Source organism: Urocitellus parryii, chromosome 2, assembly GCF_045843805.1.
Source record: "Urocitellus parryii isolate mUroPar1 chromosome 2, mUroPar1.hap1, whole genome shotgun sequence".
Lineage (NCBI taxonomy): Eukaryota > Metazoa > Chordata > Mammalia > Rodentia > Sciuridae > Urocitellus > Urocitellus parryii.
The window spans coordinates 225,424,269-225,446,984 of record NC_135532.1 but is presented as its reverse complement, the minus strand read 5'-3'; the positions used below and the strand labels follow the sequence as shown (position 1 = coordinate 225,446,984).

The 22,716-nt window shown below is 60.1% G+C and overlaps 1 protein-coding gene across 1 annotated transcript in view; it reads right to left on the bottom strand.

Annotated features, from left to right (window-relative positions):
- Adarb1 (adenosine deaminase RNA specific B1) overlaps positions 1-22,473 on the bottom strand; it is a 111,191-nt gene extending 88,718 nt beyond the window's left edge. The window contains exon 1 of the mRNA XM_026380216.2: positions 22,422-22,473. The gene's annotated coding sequence lies outside the window, so the exon portion shown is untranslated. The remainder of the gene's footprint in view (positions 1-22,421) is intronic.
- Positions 22,474-22,716: the final 243 nt, after the last annotated feature.

Genomic DNA, 22,716 nt, shown 5'->3' with positions numbered 1-22,716 from the left:
GGAGGGGCGTCCTGAGACGTCCCGCTGTGGACACCCAGGGCTCGCTCCAGACAGCTGGGTGCCGCTGGGTGGGCACCCTGATGGGATGTCTGTGCAGCCTGCTTTGACCCACCATCACCAGGCGGTATGTGGCTGCCTCTCCCCAGGTTGGCCAAGTGCTGTGGAATATGGGGGACCAGCCACCCAGGTGGGCCATCCTTCCCTAGGCCTCCAGTCGGCCACGTGCCTGGCTTCCTGTTTCAGTTCTGGGACCAACACACCCCCACCCACAGTGCCCTCATGGCTTTCCTGCCCCTAGGCCTCACGTCACCCTGCAGACCACTCGGATGGGGACTGGACCCCGAGTCCTCTGCCCTTTGGCCGCTGTACCATTCCCTCCACTGGGGCTTTGGCAGCTGGTGTCCTCCATTCCCAGCACTGTGTCCACCGCTGCGATGGCCAGCGGGGCGTCCCTTCCCTAACATCTTCTGCCTCTCTTTGCACACGTGAAAGTCACCACTGATGCCTGCAGGGACCCTCGTCATCTGCCTTCTGCATCATGACACCCTCGGGTGAGCCACCCACAGCTGCCAGCCACCGTGCTCAGGGTTGCGCCCGTTCCCGGGCACTGCCAATGGAGGTGGTCTGGTCCCTTTACCACATCTGGCACCTGTTTTCCCTGTCCTGTACTGACCTGGCCAGTGGGGACATCAGGACGCCCAGGGGAAAGGAAGCAACAGCCCCAACGTGGACCCTGTGGCTCTCCCTGGGCCGCTGGTGGCCTCCGTGGGGGCGGATTCAGGGAGGAAGTGAGATTTCCTATGCACAGCCGCTGACCAGCACTGCAGTCCTGAAGGATGGATGCTGGGGCCTCTGGTGTCCCTCAGCAGAATGGACATGAGGGGACGTGGTTCTGGACCTCGTAGCTGCCACAGTCCTCCAGGGACCACAGCCTACCCCGCCTCTGACTCCACGCAGCATCTTCATCAGGACATGGTCCCTGTCACCTGTGCACCACGCCAGCACCCCAGCCTGTCAGACTGTACCCAGCTTGTTCATGAAAGTGATGTCACCATGATTTTGAGAGTCACTGGGAAAATACGCTTTTTATCAATTTGTCATTTTGATGAATCCCCAAGTCACTCACTGTGGGGACAGGAAAGAGCACAGCAAGGGCACCAGGCTTGCAGCTCCCTTTACTCCCCGCGGATCTGGGAAGCAGACCTGCAGGTGACCCAGCCCTCAGACTGTGCACTTCCTCTGTCCCCAGGTCAAGCACTGAGCAGGGATGGCCACTCCAGATGCAAGCCGGTGAAGGCACAGCTCGCCCTTACCACACCAGGTCTCAGCATGACCACCTTCAACCTGCGCTCCACGCGGGCTTGCTGTCCCCGGCCAGGGCTTCAAACCCAGCAGGCAGCACAGCCCCGAGAAGGGCACAGCACCAACCTCCCTGGAGCTAAGGAGACCACCCCAGGGCACTCCAGCCACAAGGGGGGACACGGAGAAGCTGCTGTGGGAAAGAAAAGGAGGAGAGCAACCCCTGGAGAGCTGGGTCCCCTGGGAACGCCCGGGAGCCCAGGGGTGTCCCCAGCCACCCGCTGGCCACCACCAGCCCCACACAGCAATCTCCCTCAAGCACCAGCAAAACAGGCCACAGTGAAGAGCCGATTCAGTCTGACTCCTGGACAGGGCAGGTCAACAAGCAGGGTAGTGGCCGGGGCAAGGAGGGCAGCAGGCCCCCACAGACGGGAGGCCACGCTTCCCAGCCTCGTCTCCCACAGCCCTGGCGCAGGTCCACAAAGGACACTGCTCAGAACGGCCCAGCCTCTCCGCAGATTCACTGCCCTCGGATCCCATGACCCACGGTCAGCCCCAGCCTGACAGCGATGTTCCAGAACCAGCAGTTGGTAAGTGCTGAACTGTGCCCTTCCCAGTGGCAGAAGCCACTGTGTACCTGGGAGGTGGATGGCACCTGTCCAGCACATTCATGCTGTGCATCTGCCCAGCTGGTCACCTGGGGGCCCTCTGGGTGTAACTGTCCCAACACTGCATGCTCACTCAGGTGAGCCTCACACGGCAGCCTGGCTCCACGTCAGTGCTTCCTCCCTCGAGGTGTCCTGTCCTCCAGCATCGTCGTGAGGCCCTAGCAAGCAGACGCTCGGAGAGCAGACGCGTGCACACAACTTGCACTGCAGTGTGCTGCTCACGCTGCCCGTGCAGCAGGTCCCACGGTCCACCCTCTGCACCTGCTCAAGAATCAGGGTCCATTCCAGGTGTTGGTGTAGAAGGAGAGCTCAGGTGGGGGCCATGCTCGGTCCCAGGCCCCGGGACCTCCGGGAAGGCTCCCTGTAAGGGAGGAAGCAGACCTCCTGGGGAGCACCACAGCCGCAGGGTGTCCCAGAGCTCCAGTCTTGGCAGTGCTTCTGGGGCTGGCTCTGGCAGGCTCTCCCGTTTAAAATATGATCAATTAACTGCGATCTGAGAACCTGCATGGCCGAGAGGGAACAGATGGGGACCAGTGAAGAGCAGTTCAGGAAAGGAGAGCAACAGGCTTCCCATCTCTTCCGTCACCTTCTAAAGGCCAGAAAGAAACCCCAGCTCCTCTGAAAACCATGAACCACACGGTCCAACCCTAAAACACAAAGGATCAATGACACACTCAGGACTTTACAGAAGAGTCTCTTGGGAGGCCAGTCCTAGACACTGCTGGCCTCCACGGTGCCCCCAGGGGAGTTTAACCAGCCCTGCATGGCAACTCGGCTTCAGGATTTGGGCAACTCATCTGGAGGCACCCTGCCCAAGGGACAAAGCAGACTTTCTGCTCTTGTCACTAAGCTGAGACCCTCTTTGCAGCTCCAGGCACCCGTGGAGCTGGGGCCCAAGAGAAGACCTGGGGGCAGCAGGGTGGGTCACCAGGACAGCAAGCAGCGGACCCCGGGCCTGCGCACAAGCAGCCAGGGAAGGTCCTGCTGGCGACAGTTCTCCTGGCCACTCGACCCACCCTGCTCTAGGTGTCCCCTCAGTGTCCCCTGCAACACCACGTCTGTCCGACTCCACCAAGACAGATCACCGGACCTCACAAGAGCTGCCTCCTGCACAGCAGGACTGACATCTGAAACCTCTGCGGCCCCTCCTTACAAGCCCCCAGTCCTCCCCGGTCTGTACCCACACCTTTGCTTCTACCAGTAGGGCCCATCCTTCCTCTGACCCCCTCCGTCCCAAGTTGCCTTGCACGGCCTTGGCCACGCGGCCTCAGATGGCCTGGGGTGGCCCTGAATGTCTCTAGTGGTCAGCTTGGGTTTATGGGGTACGTTTGGGTCACAGGCACTTCCATGAAGGGTGAGGTGCCGTCCATGGCCAAGGCTTGAGCAGTGTGGACCTGGGAGTCTGCCCGTGCCCCAGGTCCCACAAAGGAGCCGGCCAGGAAGGAGGCTGTCATGTTAGACAGGTCTGGGGCTGGGCCAGCAGTGAGCCTGGGGTGCTTCTGAGCACTCTCGCTGGCAGGCATGGCCTCCCCATGTTTCCCGTCTGCACTTGGCACAGGTGTTTCTCCAAGGAGCCCAGATCCTTTCAATGGAGTATGTAGGTACACCGCACCTTTGTGCTACCTTGGACTCATCCCCTTCCTCTAACAGCCCCCCAAATGTTCTGAGGAAATGACCTCCCCGGATATGGACTAGGTGGGTCTGTTTCAGGAAGTGGGACTGGGAAGAGCCCGAACTGCCTTCACAGTTCTCTCCAAGACATCAAAACTTATCTCACATGCTGTGTCGGTAACAGCAGAGACAACTTAAAAGTGAGGAGATGACACTGAACGTTCTGAGTTACGCAAGACCCGCTCACCGTGGCACAGGCCTGCCTGCAAGAGCAGGTCCACTACCGACACTTTCTCTCCCCAGGGCTGCGGTCTGTGGCAGCCTCTCCACCGCGTGGCCACAAGACAGGCTTGCAACATGCCCAGCACTGGAGAACCTCACAGTCCAGAGCCAGTGAGGGCGGCCAGTGGAAGGCAGGCTCCTTGGCCCTCCAGCAGAGGGAGCACCAGCACACATCAGCAAGACCTCCCGGAGGCCACAGGAAAGGTCCAGGTTACGGGGCAGGACGCCTCCTCAAAGACGAGTGAGGCCAAGGCGCTGGGCACGGCTCTAGAGAAGGCTTTAACCACACCTGGACCAGACCCCTGGGCAGGGTGGGACGGTGGGGGGGGAGTGGACTCCCTGGGGGATGAGGGAGGTGGCTGCTGGGTAGTGTGGGGAGGACCGGAGGGAGTAGTTAGAGGTTGGGCAGGCCAGCGGGGAGGACCAGGCTGCTGCAGGGAGGACCAGGCTGCTGCAGGCAGGACAGGCTGTTGAGGACCAGACAGCCATGGGTGGGGCAGGAGGATCAGGAGGTCCAGGAACAGAAAGGGCGGGGCAGGGAGGACCCAGGGGTCTGCCACTGTGGCAGGAGGGCCAGGCTGCCGTGCTCCAGGGACTGGACAGCCCAGGATGCAGAGGACCATGGGAGGTGGGGGCAGGAGCAGGCTGCCTCGGGGGCTACAGGGTAGCGCTGCGGGGAAGACCAGGGAGCTACAGGGCTGTGGGCTGCAGGAGGGGTGAGGAAGGCAGCAGCGGGGCGGGGTGGCCCGGCCCAGGCGACCAGGCGCCGGCAGAGGGCGCAGCTCGCTCCAGCCGCACGCAATCCTGGGCCGTTACCCTCCACTGGCAGGGTTCGGGCTGGGGTACAGCTGCAGGACCTCGCTGGACAGAATCCCAAGAGGATCACGGGACTTCCCGGACTAGTCACTCCCAGCAGCAGCCAAGTCAAGTCGGGTACCAGTAGAGGACAGGAGATGGCCAAGCGCAGGGTCATGCTGGCCCGGCCTGCACTGGCGCTGGTGCTGACCCTGCTGGTGCTGCCCGTGCAGACCTGCTGCGGGCCCAGGTCTACCAAGACCACACCCGCCCCCACCCTAGGCAGCGGCTGGTCTGCAGACCTACCACCACCGGGCAAGGAGCTCCGCACCAGAGGCCAGCATCCCGTGGCCAGCCTGCTTGTCCTTATGTCCGTGCTGGTCATGCCGCACATCCTTGGCTAGGGCGCTGCCTGCCCGGCTGCCCAGCCTGGCCACAGCCACCGGACTGCACCAAGGGGAATATGCAAGGGAAACGCCCCCCTCAAAGGAAACGCCCCCCCTTGGAAAGAGGATCCCCAGGCTGAGCGGGAACCTCGGGGCCTCCGAGAGATGGAGGGAGAGAGGACGGCCTTCAGCTGGGTTTAGGACTTGGGTGCCTGCCACTCCACCTCGGGAATCAAAAGATACCAAAGTCACAAAATGATCAGGTGGCGTGGGAAGGCAGGATGTTCCCAGGAAGAGCCAGCAGAGTGGCCGCCATCCCTTTCCTGTGCCCTGTGGCGCCTCTCCAGCCCTCCTGCTCCCCTCCGGGGAAAGCATTTGCTGTGTTTGACCTGGGCCAGCAAAGCACTGCTGGACCATGCCAGTGTCTCCTCCATCCTCCTCCCATCCCACTGGACAGTGCACCCACAGCCACCGTCTCGAGCAGGCTCCAGAGAGCCAGGACCGTGACCCACACAACCTGCGCGTGCTCTTTATGTTTCCGTGTGTGGTGAATAGTCAGACGGTTGGCCAGCTAGACTTCTGGACGTTAAGAACCTCTACCATAGAGGGAGGAAAGATGAATTGGGGTCTGGAGAGGGAAGAACAGAAGAAGGTCCCAGGCAGGTGACTTCCCTTCAGTACCCTACACCCTTTCCACACCTGTTTCCGTCCTCACATACCCACGCCTGCAACGCCCACATGACTGTCTTTAGGCAGGGCCTGGGACTGAGCCTCGGGGGACTTCTGGAGGTGAACCTGCATGTCTCCTCCCACATGACGTTGGGGACCTAGAGACCCATGGCTGCAGGTCTGGGAGGCACCCCAGAAACAGACCAGACCTCTAGTGAACGGTGGCGTACAGCAGCTCCCGCAGTTGCCGGGGTGCTGTGGCTGTGCACTGTTTGGTAACACACTTTGATTTCTACAACTTGAAATGGTACAACACTGACCTGCACCCACCACAAAGGGCACATGATGCTTTAGGAGGCCCAAAGAGCAACTTGACTAAAGACGCTGATTTGACAGGCTTTACGCGCTGCATTGAAGGATGACCAGTGCAGCTTATCTGACGAAAACCACGCAGACGCTGCTGCCCCATGGAGGGCTCAGGAGGAACACTGAAGTGACACTCTGCATGAGAAACCCCAAGGGGAGGCGAGAATGAGGACACCTGGCCACGACGTGATGCCAGCCTCAGCTCATCCCACACACCTGTCAGTCTCTAGCCTGCCCCGCTGGCTAGAGAAGGGTCCACTGAGATGCACTCTGCTGGGGAGACCCTGGCACCCCTAGAGCTCAGGCAGCCCTATTGGGAAGGCTGACGGCAGCCCACAAACCCACAGTGCCAGACACAGCCTGCCTCGTGTCCAGGACAGAGGGCACTGGGCGGGGAGATGGTAGGGAGGGCCGGTGTCAATGAGGGCAAGCAGGCTGGGTCACTGCCGGGTTCTGGCCACAGACAGGTGCTGGTGCTGCAAGGAAAAAGGCTGAAAATCCAAGACACTCCAGTTCCTGTTTCAGATGATGTGGCTGCAGAGGCAGGCAGAGGCCCACAGAGAGCTCGAGACGGGAAAGCAGATGCAGCACCTGGCAGGGCCCAGCGGGGGCACAGTGGCCATCCAAACCCGGCTCACTGCCCTCTACCAAGCAGAGGCCAGAGCACTATGAGCCCTGTCCACCACAGGTGCCACTTTCCACCCTGTGGACAGGCCCGACCAGGCTCCCACACACCCCTGCCAGCATGTCTCCAACCCCACCATCCCCACCTCCAACAGCAGCCCCACAACCTGCCATGGTGACCTCTCCACACCTCCGAGGCTGTCTCCTCCCAGGGACTGGGGCTGGCTGGGGGACAGCACAGAAAGGGAGAGCCAATGACCCCAAGCTTTTTTTTTTTTTTTTGTAGTTGTAGACGGACAGAAAGGCTTTATTTTCCGTGCATGGGAGGGTACTAATCAGAGTGGAGCTCGCTCCCAGCCTCGAGAGGCCACAGTACACTCAGAGAAGGACGGCACCAGCATGGATCCTAAGAAGGCTCAGCCGCCACCGGAACACGGCCGGGTGCACAGCCAGCAGGATTGCACAGAGAGCTTCCGCGGGCTGTGGCTTCGCCCCACACCTGCCTGGCAGCTGGGGCACTGGGCCAATCCTCAGCACCTCATAAAAATAAAATAAAGGCAAGCTCTCCATCTGCAGCTACAAAAGAAATTTTTTAAAATGCTTCTGGATACTTCTGAGCAAATAAAAGGGCCTACTTTATTCCTCAAAGGTCTCACTGGTTCAATACAGAATCACCAGAAAGCCACTCAAGAAAGAAAACACAGCGTGTAGATTCACTGTGTATGTGAGCTATGTACCTTGTCGTGTCACACATACACAGTACACACAACAAGAAGCCACCTTTTAAAGTCACATGACAGCCACATGCGCACTCAGACGTGTCCCAAGTTGAGGATGACCTCAAGCAGTGACTGACAAACCACTGGTGACGACCAGGTAGGCAAGGTAGGCGGCCACAGGCACCTTGATCTTATCAAGTGACATCCACTCAGTGCCCACAGGGTCACCAAGCCTAACCCCGAGGTGCTTCCAAGGGCAGATCGAGGTGTGCAGAACACAAGGGACCCAGCCTGGACACCACCTCAGGAGGCGGACGAGCCCTGGCCCCAGCAGTGGGCAGCACACACCAGCCACCAGCCTGGACACTGAGCTGTGGCCTCTTTCCCAGAGAAGAGCAGAGCAGGGGGGAGGCACAGCCAACAGGCCACACACATGGGGCAGCAGGTCTCTGAAGTTCCAGAACTTTCTAATCCCTGAACCTTGACCAGACAGGACAGACCTAGATCCAGACCACAGAACGGCAGGCAGGAGGCAGCAGAGAAACACAGCGTCAGTGGGCATGCAGGTGCCCTGGAAGCCCTCTGCCCATCTGGGCCTGCGACACCCTCCTCCCGAGACTTGGGGCCACCCCAGGACGTGGAGGAAGGACACTCAGGACATGCACTTAGCGGCTGCAGTTTTGGGGTGCCACCGGCCAGGGCTAGTTCCAGGGAGGGCGGTGATGCGGAGGGAGGGAGGGCCGGCGTGGTGGCAGGGCTGGGCTGCTTCCTTCCTCGGGGCTGCGGCCGAGAGCTTGTTTTGGAGCCCGAGCTTCCTGGTTCTCCTCATGCCCGCAGTAAACACAGGGACGACCCAGACGACAACCTGGTGAGCCAGCTCCCAGCCGGGACCCAGGGAAGGAAGGAGTGGGGACAGGTGGCTCCTGCTGTGGAACAGGAGGCTCAGGCTCTCAGAACCCGTGTCTGGAACTGGGCTGCTGTGGGGAGGGAGGCCGGAGAGGCCAAGGCGCCTGTCAGGGCACAGACAAGCGCACCGCGAAGAACAGCCAGGCCTCGCAGGTGGCACTGGGATCCGGGTTAAGGTGACCACAGGCTCCACCTCAGGCCAGGAGCTGCTCCTGGACTGGACCTCCCAAGATTGGATTCCAAGACATCACGAATACAGAAAAACACCTGCACGTCCATGCCCATGCCTCTTCCCTCTCACCATCCAGGGGCATGCAGTAGAGGAGAGGCGGCCCAAGAGCTCCCCTTCAGAGAGGGCTGCTGGGCTCAGCCTGCTCCAGGGCCCGCGCCCCTCAGCTCCAGGCTTCGCAAGGTCCAGCTGTCCCTCCACACCCGGCAGGAGCGCAGGATGGGGAAGCAGAGAAGAAGAAACAGCCATCTTCCCTTATGGGAGTAAAATACTGATGCTTCAATTAAAGACAAAGCAATTCTGCAAAGGATTAAAACAGCAGAAACCCAAATCAGTGTGGCAGAAAGTGCGGCAGATGGGCCTTGGAAGGCCACTGGCCTGTATCCAAACTCCAGCCCAGCATGCTGCGATCTGCACACGTCCACTCCTGAGGCCACCAGGACCACCTACTAGGGACACCCACCATGCTGCAGGCAGGCTGGTGACCAGGCTCTGGCCCTTTGGAGCCACCAGGTGCCAAAATGCATAGTCCCAAGAGGAAGCTGGTAAAGTGCCACCACCACACCCACTGCCCCTCTAGGCAGCAACAGACCAGGCCATGCCCACGTGGCACGACAGTCCACACCCCTACAAAGGGCCATTTCACCCACCTCTTCTGGTTACCATGCTCTCACAGCCCTGTAAGCACTAACCTTTCCTAAAGTAAAAACCATCAGGGTCATGGGCGTGGCCTTCTCCTCTAAGAGCCCAGTGAGGGCCGACACCACAGAGGAGCTGGCCTACACAGCAACACGCTCCAACCCTGAGCTGTGATCCTGGACAGCTGGGGCACCTGGCTGGTGGGTGGTACAGGAGGCTACCTGGGGCAAAGACAGCGGATGTCGGAGTGGGCAGGAGACTGGGAAGGATGGTCCAGTGGGCACCAGTCAAAGTCTACACTCTTCAGGATGGCACTCCACCAGGGGCCAGTCCTCCCTCGACACCACTCCTGGCATGGCCTGATACACAGCAGGCGCTCAGGAGACTCTGCTCACCCGCTGCAGGAGTGGCAGGACAGGACCACGCACCTCAGGCTGGGCCAGCAGCACACACAGCCCACCCGGGTGCCTGCTGGCCCTCAGGAGGCGCCACGCAGACGCTCTTCTGCCCCCAGGGAGGAGGCACCACGGCAGTTCAGGGGAACTGTGAGGCGCTAATGGTACAGAACAGGGAAGAACAGCTGGCAAACCGGGGGGGAACTCAGGAAAGGCCAGGACCTGGGACAGGCCAGCACCAGGGCTGGTGCCCACCAACGAAAGCATGGACAACGAGGGTCCCAGTGGCCACCAGAAATGCAGGAGCAGAAGAGCCATCAGACGCATGCTCGGGGCGGCGGTACCCAGGTACCAGCTCCAACCTCTCACCTAAGGAGAGGCTGCACCTTCAGGACCTGGTCAACCAGCCAACGGAAACAGAACACAGGACTATGACACCCCGGGAACTGGCAGACGCTGCAATTCAGGGCTCCCCACCTCCCCGGGGGCCGGGCGTTGGGCATTTACACCATCTCACAGCCTGCCAACGCACCTCGAGGGACGAGAGGCTGCGGAGTGGGAGACTCGTTTTGAAGGAGCCGGTATCACAGGGAGAATGCCACTTTGCAGTGCTAAGTTCAACATGGGAATCTACTACGAGACGCGCTGCACTTGCAGAGTGAAGGTGGGAGCACGGCCATCTCGCCCAGGCAGAGAGCGCCACGCAGTCAGCGCTCCCACTGTCCATGGCCAGCCAGGGGGAGAAGGGAGCAGGGAGCTGCTCCAGATGAAGACTGGGGTGAGGGCCACGTCAGCCTGAGGCGCCCAAGGTCAAGGACAGACGAAGCTGCTGCCGTGCCACTGTCCAGACCTCACAGCCCACAGGGCACCAGAGATGCCGGGCACCGATGAGGAGGAAAAGCACCAAGGTCGGGGAGGAAGAGGCACCACAGGGTCCTCTCTCCAGCAGCCACGGGACCGAGCAGCAGCTCCCCACGGCCACGGCAAGCTCCTCGGAGGGACCCTGGCGTGGTACAAAGCAGGCTGCCCCACGACAAGGCCACTGCAGCCGACCTCAAGCCACACAAGGTCAACTCCACACAGGTCAGTCGGCTAACTGGAAAGCAAACGCAGACCGTGTAGGAGAAAGGAGAGCAGGACTGCTAGGTGGAGAGCTCCTCTGGAACACAGAGGACGGAACAAAAGAGACACCGCCCACGTGGAGGTCCAGAGCCTCTCCTGGGAAGACTGAAAACAAATCCCAGGGCCAAAGAGCTAAGCCAGAAAACTGAGCGAGCAGAACCCGCAGGGGCCCTCTGGTGTCCTCGGCAGGCCGGCACCTGCCCCGGGGCCTTCTCCAGACAGCACTGCCTCAGGTGTGCAGGGACCTCTAGGTGCTACGCCCTGGAGCCTGGAGCTGGAGAGGCAGGGCATTGCCAGGAAGAGCCGTCCTCCCTGGGTGGGCAGAGGGAGGCGGGTCCTGCCTGCCCCTGGCCAGAGGCTATGCTCCTGGGGGTCCCACTGTAGGCTTGTTTCTTTTTTTGGAATTTCAGGCTCACGGGAGCTGACAGCACCCTTGTTTTCCTGCTGCTGGGCTCTCTGCTCCCAGGCCTCCCAGAGGACACGAGGAGACATGCATAGGGACATGGACACCTGCGGAAGACCCTGGGGTCACGAAGCACCCGACCACTCGCCCCCTCCAGCCCTCCATCCTGGGGCAGGGAGACCTGGCTCTCACCCTCCAGCCCACCAATGCGCAATGTGCTTCCCACAGCGACCTGAGCCCTGGGAGCAGAACCCCCCAGGAGCATTTCCCTCCTGCCTGAGCCTTGGCCCTGAGGACCCAGTCAGGAGGGGGAGGGCTCCTCCCCGCCCTGTCGAGGGTGCGGCCGCGCTTCAGGGCAGGCCACACCTGCTGGCCATTTCTTTTCCACCTGGGGCTGCGAATCGACCAATGGTCACCCTCTACTCCCTGGGATATGTGAAGGGCCCATGGTTCTAAGCCTGGGGCTGGACAGGAGAACTCAGGAGTATGATGCCACCCCCTGAGCTGGGCCTTCCCTGGCCGGGCCTCCCCACGCCCATCTGGCCGTGCCTGGGCTCTGTGTGCCAGTCTGTCCTCACTCGCATCCCACCTCCTCCCACATGAATGCAGTACTCCAGATGCTCTCCGCCTCTTGCTGGTCCCGAGTGGTCCTCATTCTGGAGCTGCAACCCTGTCCTGCAGGTGAGTATCTGGGTGGCGCCCACGTCCCTGCAGCCCGCTGGAGGTGTCTTTGGGGCAGGCTCCCAGAGCAGAACTGCTGGGCCAAAAGTTAAGTATGCGTGGCTTTGCAGGTGCTGTGGTCCCAACAGGCTGCTCTGGGAGCCAGGAGAAAACAGACCCTGGAGAGGCCCCTCTGCCGAGGCCCCTCGCTCACGCTGGGCGCAGGCAGCCACATCACGAGGCCCACACGCTCTGCTCCACGAGAGGCCACCCAGGCCCGGATGCAATGGGGCACGTCAAAGTCCGGCCTCAGGAGCGTCCCTACTGCACTAGTAGCACAGAGGAAGGCGGTGCCAAACCCCTTCCGGAGCCCCGGGGACCCGCCCTGGGAGGGAGGCACATGTCTACACAGGACGCTCTGGGCACCTGCACCTGCAAAGGAGTGGAAGCACGTCCACACCCCAGAGCACCCCAAGCCACTTGAGCCACCAGGGCAGCTTGCCACACAGCAGCCCCAGGACCACCAGGGCACGGAAAAGGCAGCTGGGGCAGACATCGGTCGCCCAGGGTTGGGGCAGGCTCAGACCAGCAGGGAAACTGCTGAATGGTCCACCTCATGGCAAGGGGCATGTCCCCATGTCCTGCAGGTCTGCCCCGAGCACTTGAGGATGAGCTCACCAACAGCCAGATCCTGTCTGCAGAGTGACTGCTCCTCCCATGGCAGCAGGACCAGCAGAACACCAGGCCAACTCGCCCGGGGACGTGAGAGGCACGTGGGGCCAGCACCGCCCTGTCCTGGCCTCACACTTGGCCAGCGGAGTCCAGCAAACCCCAGCAGGTCCAAGCCACATGGGCTCAGTCACTACTAACCAAGGGAAGGTAGGGCCTCGGGGCAATAGACCCACACCCACCACGCGGCTTTGTGCCACACCACCTGACCACCACGCCACGTGTCCCTGCCGTCATGCCACGAGCCCAGTGCACATGTCCCCTCTGCATGCCATGTGTACCCAGTGCCCTGTGTCCCCTCTGCTGTGCCATGTCTCCTCCTGCTGGGCCACATGTGCCCACGGTGCCACATGTCCCCTCCTAACATGCCACATGTACCCATGGAGCCACATGGCCCCTTGCTGTGCCACGTCTCCTGTTGTGCCACGTGTGCCTACAGTGCCACGTGTCCCCCTGCCCTACCACATGTGCCCACAGTGCCACGTGTCCCCTCTGCCATGCCACATGCCCCCCTGCTGTGCCACATGTGCCCACAGTGCCACATGTCCCCTGTCCTACCAAGTGTGCCCACAGTGCCACAGGGAGCTGAGCAGGAAGCTACCTTCTATGAGGGGTCTTGCTCACCGAACAGGGCAAGCCGCCCACCGCAGGGCAGCAGGGCTGCAGGCAGGACCCCAAGAGCAGACCTGAAGTCTGTCCCAGCAGCACACACAAGCCCCAAGGGTGGCTGGTCGCAGACTGACCAGAGGGTTCCTTGGGGCCTGCCCGGAAACCACAGAGATGTCATGGAAGCTGTTCTCATAAGGTTTCAACAGCGGTTAGATCTAGGTTGGACTCAGACTCGGGCTGTGCGGCCTGAAATCCACATCGTGCTGTGAGCCCACCTCTCGCGGAGGCGCTCCACCCATGCTTCACCCTGGACTCCCCAGGCCCACTCCCATGGGCGGCGAGGAGTGTTCAGGGTGCTGCTACTTCCCTGGCACTGGAAATTCAAACAGAACGTCCTTACGTGAAGCTCCGGTAGTTCTAAAGAGAACAGAGTTTCCGTACATCGGGAAAGAAAAGCCAGTCCCTTCAAGAATGCAGAGAAGCACCGGTACTGTAACGGGGACGTGCAGACCCCATGCACAGGGACAGATTCCGCTCCAGAATAAAATGCTACTGGGCTGCTACCTGGGTGGACAGCAAGCCTGAAAGGAGTGGGCTTCAAAATTACCAAGACCAATAACCTGCATTCAGTGTGACACGATGCTCGCCCCTGGGACAGCGACGGTGCCATCAGCAGAAGCAGAACTCCACCTCGGCTCACACAGCAGGGTGCACGTGAGTGGCAGCCTCTGCCCATCGGACAGCCCTCAGAACCCTCCTCAGAGGTGTGAGGACGCAGGCACCTGCAGGACCCACACCTAAGAATGAGGCGCCCAGCCCAGAGGCCAGCACCAGCCACCCCAGCAGCCAGGTGCAGCATCTGACCCCAGAGCCTCCCAGAGCCAGGGAGGAGTTCTCTGACACCCCGATGCTGCCCTTTCTCAAGGGAACTGGTTCCTGAGCAGGTTAACTAACCCTCGCTGGGCTGGCATCCCGGGAGCTATACTATCACTAGCCAAAAATGACAAGAAATTGGGTTTCTGGTGCTGTAATCAAAAGCACAAGGACACAGGACAACCACAGGCTTCTGCAGTAGCAAAACATGCTACTGTAAGTCACCAAACGTTAACAACTTCTGCCTTGACCTCTGCATCAGCAGAGGCCGGGTTAGCCGAATCCTAACTGGTTCCGTGTGGCCCCTGGTGATGTCTCTAGGCTTACAGAGCTGCTCAATTCAAGAGGACGGACAGCTAGTCCCTAGCACCAAGAAAGTACAGAGAAGGGCCAACTCCAGCCCGGGGTCTTGCTCCCTAATTCCACGGCCCCAGACCCCACCCCAACCCTGCTCGGCTCTTAAGACCCCCCTTCCTACACCCTGTGTCTTTCCACAGAGCTGAAGGGAGGAGAAAGAAACCTCTGTGCTGGCCTCACAAGGCCTTCAAAGCCAGCTGTGGACTGAGCCATCTCCCTTGTGGGGTAGGACTGCTCAGGGTTCCAGGACGGGCATTTGCCCTTGGAATACCCAGCATATTTAATGCCACTTACAACCATCCCCTGGGATAGGACAAGCCTCAGAAGCCACTAAGTCACCACCCCCATCTCACATGCAAGGGGCCTGTGACAGATTCAGAGCAGTGCTCGCGAGCTCCCCACATGCCAGGCTCTCACCTGCCTGCTTCTCTGCCAAGCCCTGCCCGAGTGACCCTTCTGCCCAGCTGACTCTGAAGCTTCCACGGTGGAATCATCTATTCTGTATTCTACCTGGCTGCGTCTTCCAAAAACTTCCCATTTTAGCCAAAGTATTCTCATCTTCATGGAGGTGTATTACTTCTCTCTCAGACACTGCTGTCATTTTAGGGGACACTTCAACTACACGCAGCCCAAAAGGCATGAAGTGACCTTGGCAGGACACAGCCAGTTTTTCAGGACATGAGCTCCCGTTTTCAACAGATAAATTTACTATATTGCACTTCTGTGGTTTTGTAACAATTTTGGATGTTTTGTAAATGTTTCTATTCTACAAAGAAAAGCAAGGAAGTCTGGAGATAACACAGACATATGGGCATAAATATACGACTGATTCACCAGGCACAGGAGGACCTGGGGGCAGCGTGGGCGGGGAAGGCCTGCGTTCAGAGGCAGAGACTCGGGTTCCAGCCCCACCCCCACAGGAAAGCAGAGCCACCCACTCCGCGGCAAAAGTGTCCATGAGCACCTGCGGGGCCAGGCACTGTCCTAAGAATGCAGAAGAGCTTCAGGGCACCTACCCTGCCCTCCAGAGACCTCTGTCCCCACCACCAGCAGTGCAGGGAGGGTGGAGGGGTGGCGACGAGAGATGGTGAAGATAACCAGAGGGACTGGTCCCCAGAGGGCACTGGGAGGACAAGAGTATGTGGAGAAATGAAGCCCGGCTGACCATGAGCCCCAGACAGCGGGAGCCAACGCCCAGGCTGGGGAAGGGGTAGCAGGGGGAGGGGGGCAGGCAGTGCAGGGCTGGCGCAGGAGAGTGACAGGGTGTGTCTGCGGCAGGATCCGATCTGGCCAGGATCAAGACAGGAAGGCCCAGAGCAGAAGAAAAGAGACCGGCAGGCGCTGCCCCGGAGGGGGGGGAGCCCCAAAGCTGCTCACAGGGAAAGGGGGGGTGGCGGTTCCCAGAATGGCAGCCCCCAGAGAGCACCTCGAGACTCCAAGGAGATTAAACTCACTTAACTGGCTGACCACCATCCGGCTTCCCAGATCCAGAGCCTGTGGGCTCCCAATTCCTCACCCAAAAACCATGCCAATGAGACCTTCACCCCGGACCATGAGGAGTGACCGACCCCGGAGGAGCCAGTGCTGCTGAACCAGAGCCAGACACTGGCCTACGCTGCACAGGCCACCGGCAGGCAGCACGCTCCTCAGGCGCTGGAGGGCAACCCACCCTGGGCACAGGAGGACTCTTTGCCACGCCCTGGTCCGGAGCCACCTCGCACCCACCAGAGCTCTGACAGCCTTCGTGATCCCGCATAATTATGACCCACGTGTCACCAACGTGGACTGGCTTTCACCCACAACTCCTGGCTCATCACTCTCTGCCCAAGAAGCCCAAGGCGGGTCACACCGTCCCCCGGCTCCCCACCCTTCGCTCACCCCGCAAGACCCCACTTCAGAGGGAAGCAAGCCCCGGACCCTGCCAGACCCTGCCAGACACGACCCTGCTAGAATCTCTGTGCAGCTGTTTATCTGTATCCCTTAGAACAACCGGTAAAAACAATGTTTCCCTGAGCCCTACGAGTTGCTCTAGAATGAACTGAACCCTGAGGAGGGTGTCACAGGAACCCAGTCTACACCAGGGTCAGAGTTCTGGAGGCCTAGATTTGCAACTGGGGTTGAAGCAGGAGTGCCTGGGGGCCAAGCGCTTAACCCAAGGGACAGGACACGGTCCCCAGGTAGACAGTGTCAGCACTGAACTGGCTAAAAGGAGGCTGGGCTGTCTGTGGGGAGACACTGCCACCTTCTGAGGTCACATAAGTGATCAGGCTGAGTGTTCAGCAATGGAAACTGAGCCTGGGGTGTGCTTCCTACTCGGTCCCCCAGCCCCCCAACACCTGATCCCTCGCCTCCACAACACCAGTGCACACCTCTCCTTTCCCCCAGCTCCACCGCCACCCTGTGTGGCCCCACCATTACCATAAAACCCCAGCCAGCACCTCGGGGACGCTGTTCTCTCTCCTGCCTCCCTGCTTAAGATCCCCGCAGACACCTGGTGCACACGGCCCTCCAGCCCCACCGCCTGGATGGGGGTCCGGCTCCCTCCACAACTCCAGCAGTGCCCCCACGCGGCTCCTTCACCCAGAGGTGCTATGTCCTCTCTGACGCAGTCCTCACCCCGTGGGCCTAGCACACACTGGCCTTGGGGACACCCGCCTTGCAGAGTGGCCACCTTGCAACGCACCCACCACAGCTGCACTTCCTCTAACGCACTCTAGCTGTGCCACAGGTAGGGTGATTCCACGGTGTCAAGGCACCCTGCCTGACTGCCTCCCAGAGTTAGTCCACAGACAGCGCCCTGCTCCTCCGGTCCCTGGTACCGTCACAGAGGACACTCAGAGAAGGCTCCCAGGAAAGCCTGCACCTGAGCCAGGGGTGGGGGCCTCAGAGTTCCCCGAGCCAGGAGGAACCGGGCACTGACAGACAACAGCTCCGACTTCCAGCCCTCCTGGTTCCACGGGCACCTCAGGACCCCAGACCTGAACAACCAACGCGCTGCAGACCACAATCGCGCTCAGGCAGCCCACCAGGCAGAGCGCACCAGCACTTCAGGCCTGCCCCCCCTGGGCATGACATGGCCCTTCCAAGTGCACAACTGGAGTCTCCCTCCAGAACTCTGGGACGGGGTCTTCAGGACCTCTGAGCAGTGTAGACCGGGTGAATAAGGGTGCAATGTCCCCAGACACTAGGGAAACGTAGAAACGAGGGAAACTGCTTTAGTAAAGAGAAATTCCATTTCCACACATCTTGGTGGGGAGATCAGCCCCCTGGCCCAGGAATGTGCAGCCACTACTGCCACTACCCAGACTCCCTCCAGCTCAGTCCCCCCAGGCTGCTCCCCGTCTGCCCTGAGGCAGCACCCCCACTGTTCTCTCTCCACCCTGCAGGAACCAGCCAAGGTCGACTCCAAGGGGAGATTCTCGGGCCCCTCCTCAGAATGAAGAACCAGCCCCCATTTCTGGATCCCAGGCCTCAGGACCTCCTGCAGGCCTCTTCTCCAGCAGACCCCTCTTCTACGGCGTCGCTAGACACCCCCCACCCCATGGGCCCCTTGCCGAAGGCCCGCGACAGTCCCCGCGACAGTCCCCACGTTCCGCCCAGCCTACGGTCACTCTCAGCTACCAGCAATGTGCAGAAAGACTCACATATACACCCGTGGCCAGCTTCTTCTTGCACCCGACCTTGAGTCCCATCCATACGCTAACCTCTCCACTCTGATGACTAATCATAAAAATAATAAGCAAGCAAACCCTCTCAACTGCTGCTAGTCAGGTACTATTTCCGGCACTCTGCCTAGCTCAGTCCATCGACTCCACAGCTCTGTGAGACACAAGTTGCTGCTCTCCTCCCTGACCCAGGCATGAAACCGCAGCACAGGAGCCTCCAGCAGCCACCCAGGACACACATCCTGTAGGTGGTGGGACCATGACCCCACCTGGAACAGGTGACTGCTGGGCGGAGCCTCCGTCAAGCAGCCTCAGCTTCACTGTCCAGCCCCAAGATCCAACCCCACCCAGACACCAGCCCTCCCGGACCTCCAGGGCACTAGTGCACGGAACCCCTGAGAGCCGATGAAGAGGAACCAGACTGCAGGCATGAAGGCAAGTCACAGTGACTTTATTGTGCTTTACTTACATTTCCCTTTATCATGAAAGCAAAACAAAGTGATGCCACTGTAAAGGTCTGGCTCTTTGATGAGTGTGAACGAATGCTAAGTGACAGGAAAGCATTGTGTCACCCTCTAATTGGCAACACTTCCCTTGTTAGTAGCATAAAGACAACAATGCAACTTACAAACATGGCCTCTTATGTGGGCTGAAATACAGTCAGGACTCTGATCTCACCACCCCACCTGGCCCAGGCACTAGCCAAGTCACCTGGCTTCCACAGGGTCTCTTCACTGATCTCCCAGCTGACCTGCCCAGCTTGCAGCAGTGCAGGTGGGAAGAGCTGACTCAGGAGGAGAGGGACACAATCTGCTTGTGCATCCTGCGATGTGACCTTGAGTAAATGACTTCACTGCTCTGTGCCTAGGTGTCTCACCTGTACCATGGGAATACCAATAATGCCCTCCCTTTGGACTGTCGGGAGAATTAAATGAATTACTACACATACAGGCACATCAATCTCAGGTTCCTAATAACCCAAAAGCTGGAGAGAGAGTGGAGATGACAGCCAGACCCTGTCCTTCCCTTGCTCACAACTCCCTGAAAGGGAGGAAGGAGCAATGCAGGCGTCTCCCCAGGCCTTCCATCACACTGGATTAAACCTAAATCCCTGGCCACAGCCTGTGGCTGCATCTCGCTGCAGCCCTCATCCCCTCCTGCCGCTCCTGCGGCAGTGGCCTCCCTGGTAACCAGCACATGTCGAGGCTTTGCCCAGAGTCTCCTCTGCGCCAGGCCACAGGCGGCTCACATCCTGCGCCCCCCACCAGCTGCTGAACCTCCTCCACCTCCCTGCTCCACTGGCCCTTCAGGGCCTCAGTGCTAGTATCTCCTGGGCATCCTCCTGCGCCCCAAAAGGGAACACCACATGGACAGTAACTACCCTCATCACACTCACTCATGCCCCCCGCACCTAGGGTGGCACCCACCAGTGCATGAGATCTCAAGACTCCAAGTGTAAACAAGACAAAACAAGGCTCAGAAGCCTCTGCCCAGGGGAAGCAGCTGCCCTCAGTGGACTCCCAGCAGGGATAGGACGTACCTCGGAGCACTCCAGCCCTTCCAGCCACACTGTGATGGCAAGCCCCTCCCACCTAAGATCAGAAAGCCACTGCTCTGGGGCACCCTCCTAAAATGCCTCAGATGATCAGATGGCAAGAGCTGCCAGCAGGACTAACTGAGATGCAAAGACAGGGTAACCGTACCCGGCCCTGGCCCAGCAGGTGTCAGAGTGAAGCAAAATCCACCCAGCAAGCAGCGCGAGGCCCCTTCTGGCCACTGTGTCTCCCTTGCCCACGGCATCATGCCTGGGAACCCGGCCACTAGAGGCAGAGGGAGAAATCTCAAGGTCTCAGTGTGCTACTGTTAAGGGGAACCCTCACTATCTGCTTTCCCCCGTTCACACGTGAGCACTAAGTAAAGGATCGTCAGCACACCATCTCCACCACCTCCACCACACTGAACACGGTCCTGGAAGCTCCCATTTCAGAAAGGTGACACAGACCCTCCAGCTTTCCAGTACCCTGGACCTCTCCAAGCTCTCTGGTTTCAACTAAGCTAGATAATTTTCCTTAAGTTTGTTATAGGCCGGTACATGCATAATTTCACTGATCAGTCTCAAAAGGCTGATTTCTAAATACCTACTGCCTATTTAAATAATGTTCTTTGGTCCTATGTACTTACAGAGCTAATCACAGCACTTAAGGGAATAAAACTGTTCTCACGTAAAACTTACAGCTAAGGAATTTTGGTAACTAATTAAAAATATACAATTAGGTCTTGTTTGCACCTCTGTGTAAGACTATCCACTACAGCACTGCTAAGGAAACATTAACAACGATGTGAGAACTTATCTACCACCACACCCATGTTGGACCATTGCTGGGAAGGGGGTGGCAGCTGATGTAACTGGAAGGGGGACTGAGAAGGAGCTGTCCGTGCCTGGGTACCTTCTGAATGTACCACACCCATGCCTATCTTTTTAACTCTACAAAAATTATATAAAATAATTTTTAAACCGTGATGCTTTGAAAGTAATAACTGCCAGTGGCATTGTAAACTCTGCTGTGTCCAGCACTGTGTCTCCAGGTAGGGCTGCCACATGACAAGCCAGAGAAAGTACTGTCACAGGAATGGAGTTTGTTCCGTGCGTTCATTAGACAACCGTAACTTTATTTTATTCCAAAGCTCTAACGGTGGTCCAAATGTTTTACACATGAATTCAAAGAGAAGTAAACTGGCCTGAGCCAAGGTGTGCCCTGAGAACGTGGCCTCTGGGAGCCAGTTCTGCTGCGGTGGCCTCCAGCAGTGGCCACATGACGCAAGTCATCAGTTTCCCAGCGCGAGCCGTCTCTCACGGCCCCTGCAGAAAGGCTCCTTTTTCCCTTCCAACTAGAGCTTCAAATCTGACCTCAAGGTAGCTGAATGCCCCATCTCGGGAACCCTGACATCTAACAGGCACTGCTCAGAGACAATGCCTTCCTTTCAAAGCCTGAGTTCATCCCTCCAGCCGCGGGATCCCAGCACCCAGCTCAGCATGTCTCATCCAATATTTATCAGGCCCCCACTGTGGGTGTCCATGTGAGGATCTGCCCTGTGGGAGCTCTACACCATGGCACAGCTGACTCTCTCCTCCAAGGAGGAGCTGAACTGGCCAACCTTCTCCTGGTTTTCCTTCCCCCTTTCCCACCAAAAAACCCTCAGCAAGCAGAAAGGCTAAAGCAGTCTCAGCCCCCTCAAAAAGCGGATCCAGAGACACCCTGCACCTGCAGAGCCCAGGGCTACTCAAAAGCCAGCCTGGGGTTTTGGAAAATGAAACTCTGGTAGCACCTTTCAAAGGAATAAATTTAAGAGGGAACTAGGAAGACTAAATACATATCTCTATTCACAGTAAAAACCACTGTTGGATCATCTTATTTACCGCGCTGAGTATAGAGCAAGTTCACCGTGAGGCCACCTTTCCTTGGCTCCAGAATGGAACGGCCTAGTGGCTAGCCGAAGGAGGAAAAAAGGCCTTTATCAGAAGTAAGACCAGAAGCTGGAAGCTGAAAACATTCGCCACCAACAGAACACCCCCGCGCGGGTCTGCCTCCCGCGAATCGATAGGGACAGCTGGGGTCCTCGGCAGGCAAGTCGCGCTCCAACAGGGTCAGCTCCACAGCCCCATCTGACACCTGCCCTCGCACACCACCACGACGCAGTAATTTTCCTGCTGCCTCGTGAACGCGTCAAAATTCACCTCGGGGCCCCCAATTGCCCCAGATGGCTAGGGAACGCAACGCGGCAGACGCCCAGCGCCCGAGGGAACTTCCCCGCCCCCTGTCACCCGCGGTGCACAGCGTCCCACTCGGACCCTGCGCCCTCCCCTCGTGAGGGACGCTGACTGTCCGGGGCGCAGTCCCCCCTCCTCATGGGGCAGCCTACCCTCGCTGGGGTACAGGGTTCCCTCCCCGGGGTGCACGCTCTTCTGGGGGCGCACAGTCTCCTCCCAGGGGCACAGAATCCCTGCCCGGGCGCAGCAGCCTCTCCCGCAGGCACCACATCCCTCCTGGGCACAGCTTCCCCTCCCGGGGGCGCAGCCTCCCTCCCCGGGCCCAGCCTCCCTCCCGCCGCGCAGCCTCGGGTCCGGGGGGCGCACTCCCCGCCGCGCAGCGCATCCCACGCGGACACGGCGCCTCCCGGGAGCGGACGAGTCGCCCCGGGCGCAGCCTCCTCCCGCGGCGCAGCATCCCGGGGGGACGCGGCCGGCGAGGGTCGGCCGTGCCGGGCAGTCCGCCTCCGCGCGGGGCAGCCTGCCCTCCCGCCGCCGCCGGACAGCGGGGCCGGGGCCGGGCCGGGTCGGGGTCCGCCCGGGAGGCGCTCCGGCCTCAGCACCTGCCCCGCGCCTGCAGAACAGCCGCGCGCGCCGCCGCCCTCACCTGGGCTCCCGCGCCCGCGGCGGTCGGCGTCCGGCCGCGGGGCGCTGCGGCGGGCTCGGTGGCCCGCGCGGCCCGGCCCGGCGCAGCCTCACCCTGCGCTCGCCGCTCGCCGCGGCGCCGGCCCGGCTCGGCCTCCGCGCGGCTCCGCCCCCTCCGCCGCCCCGCCCGCACGGCCGCGCGCACGCCCAGGGGCGGGGCCGACGCCGCGACGCCGACGTGCGCGCGCGCCCCGGCCCTCCGCCTGGCGGCCCGCACGACCCCCGCGGCGCGGACGCGGAGCCTGGGAGACCGGCGC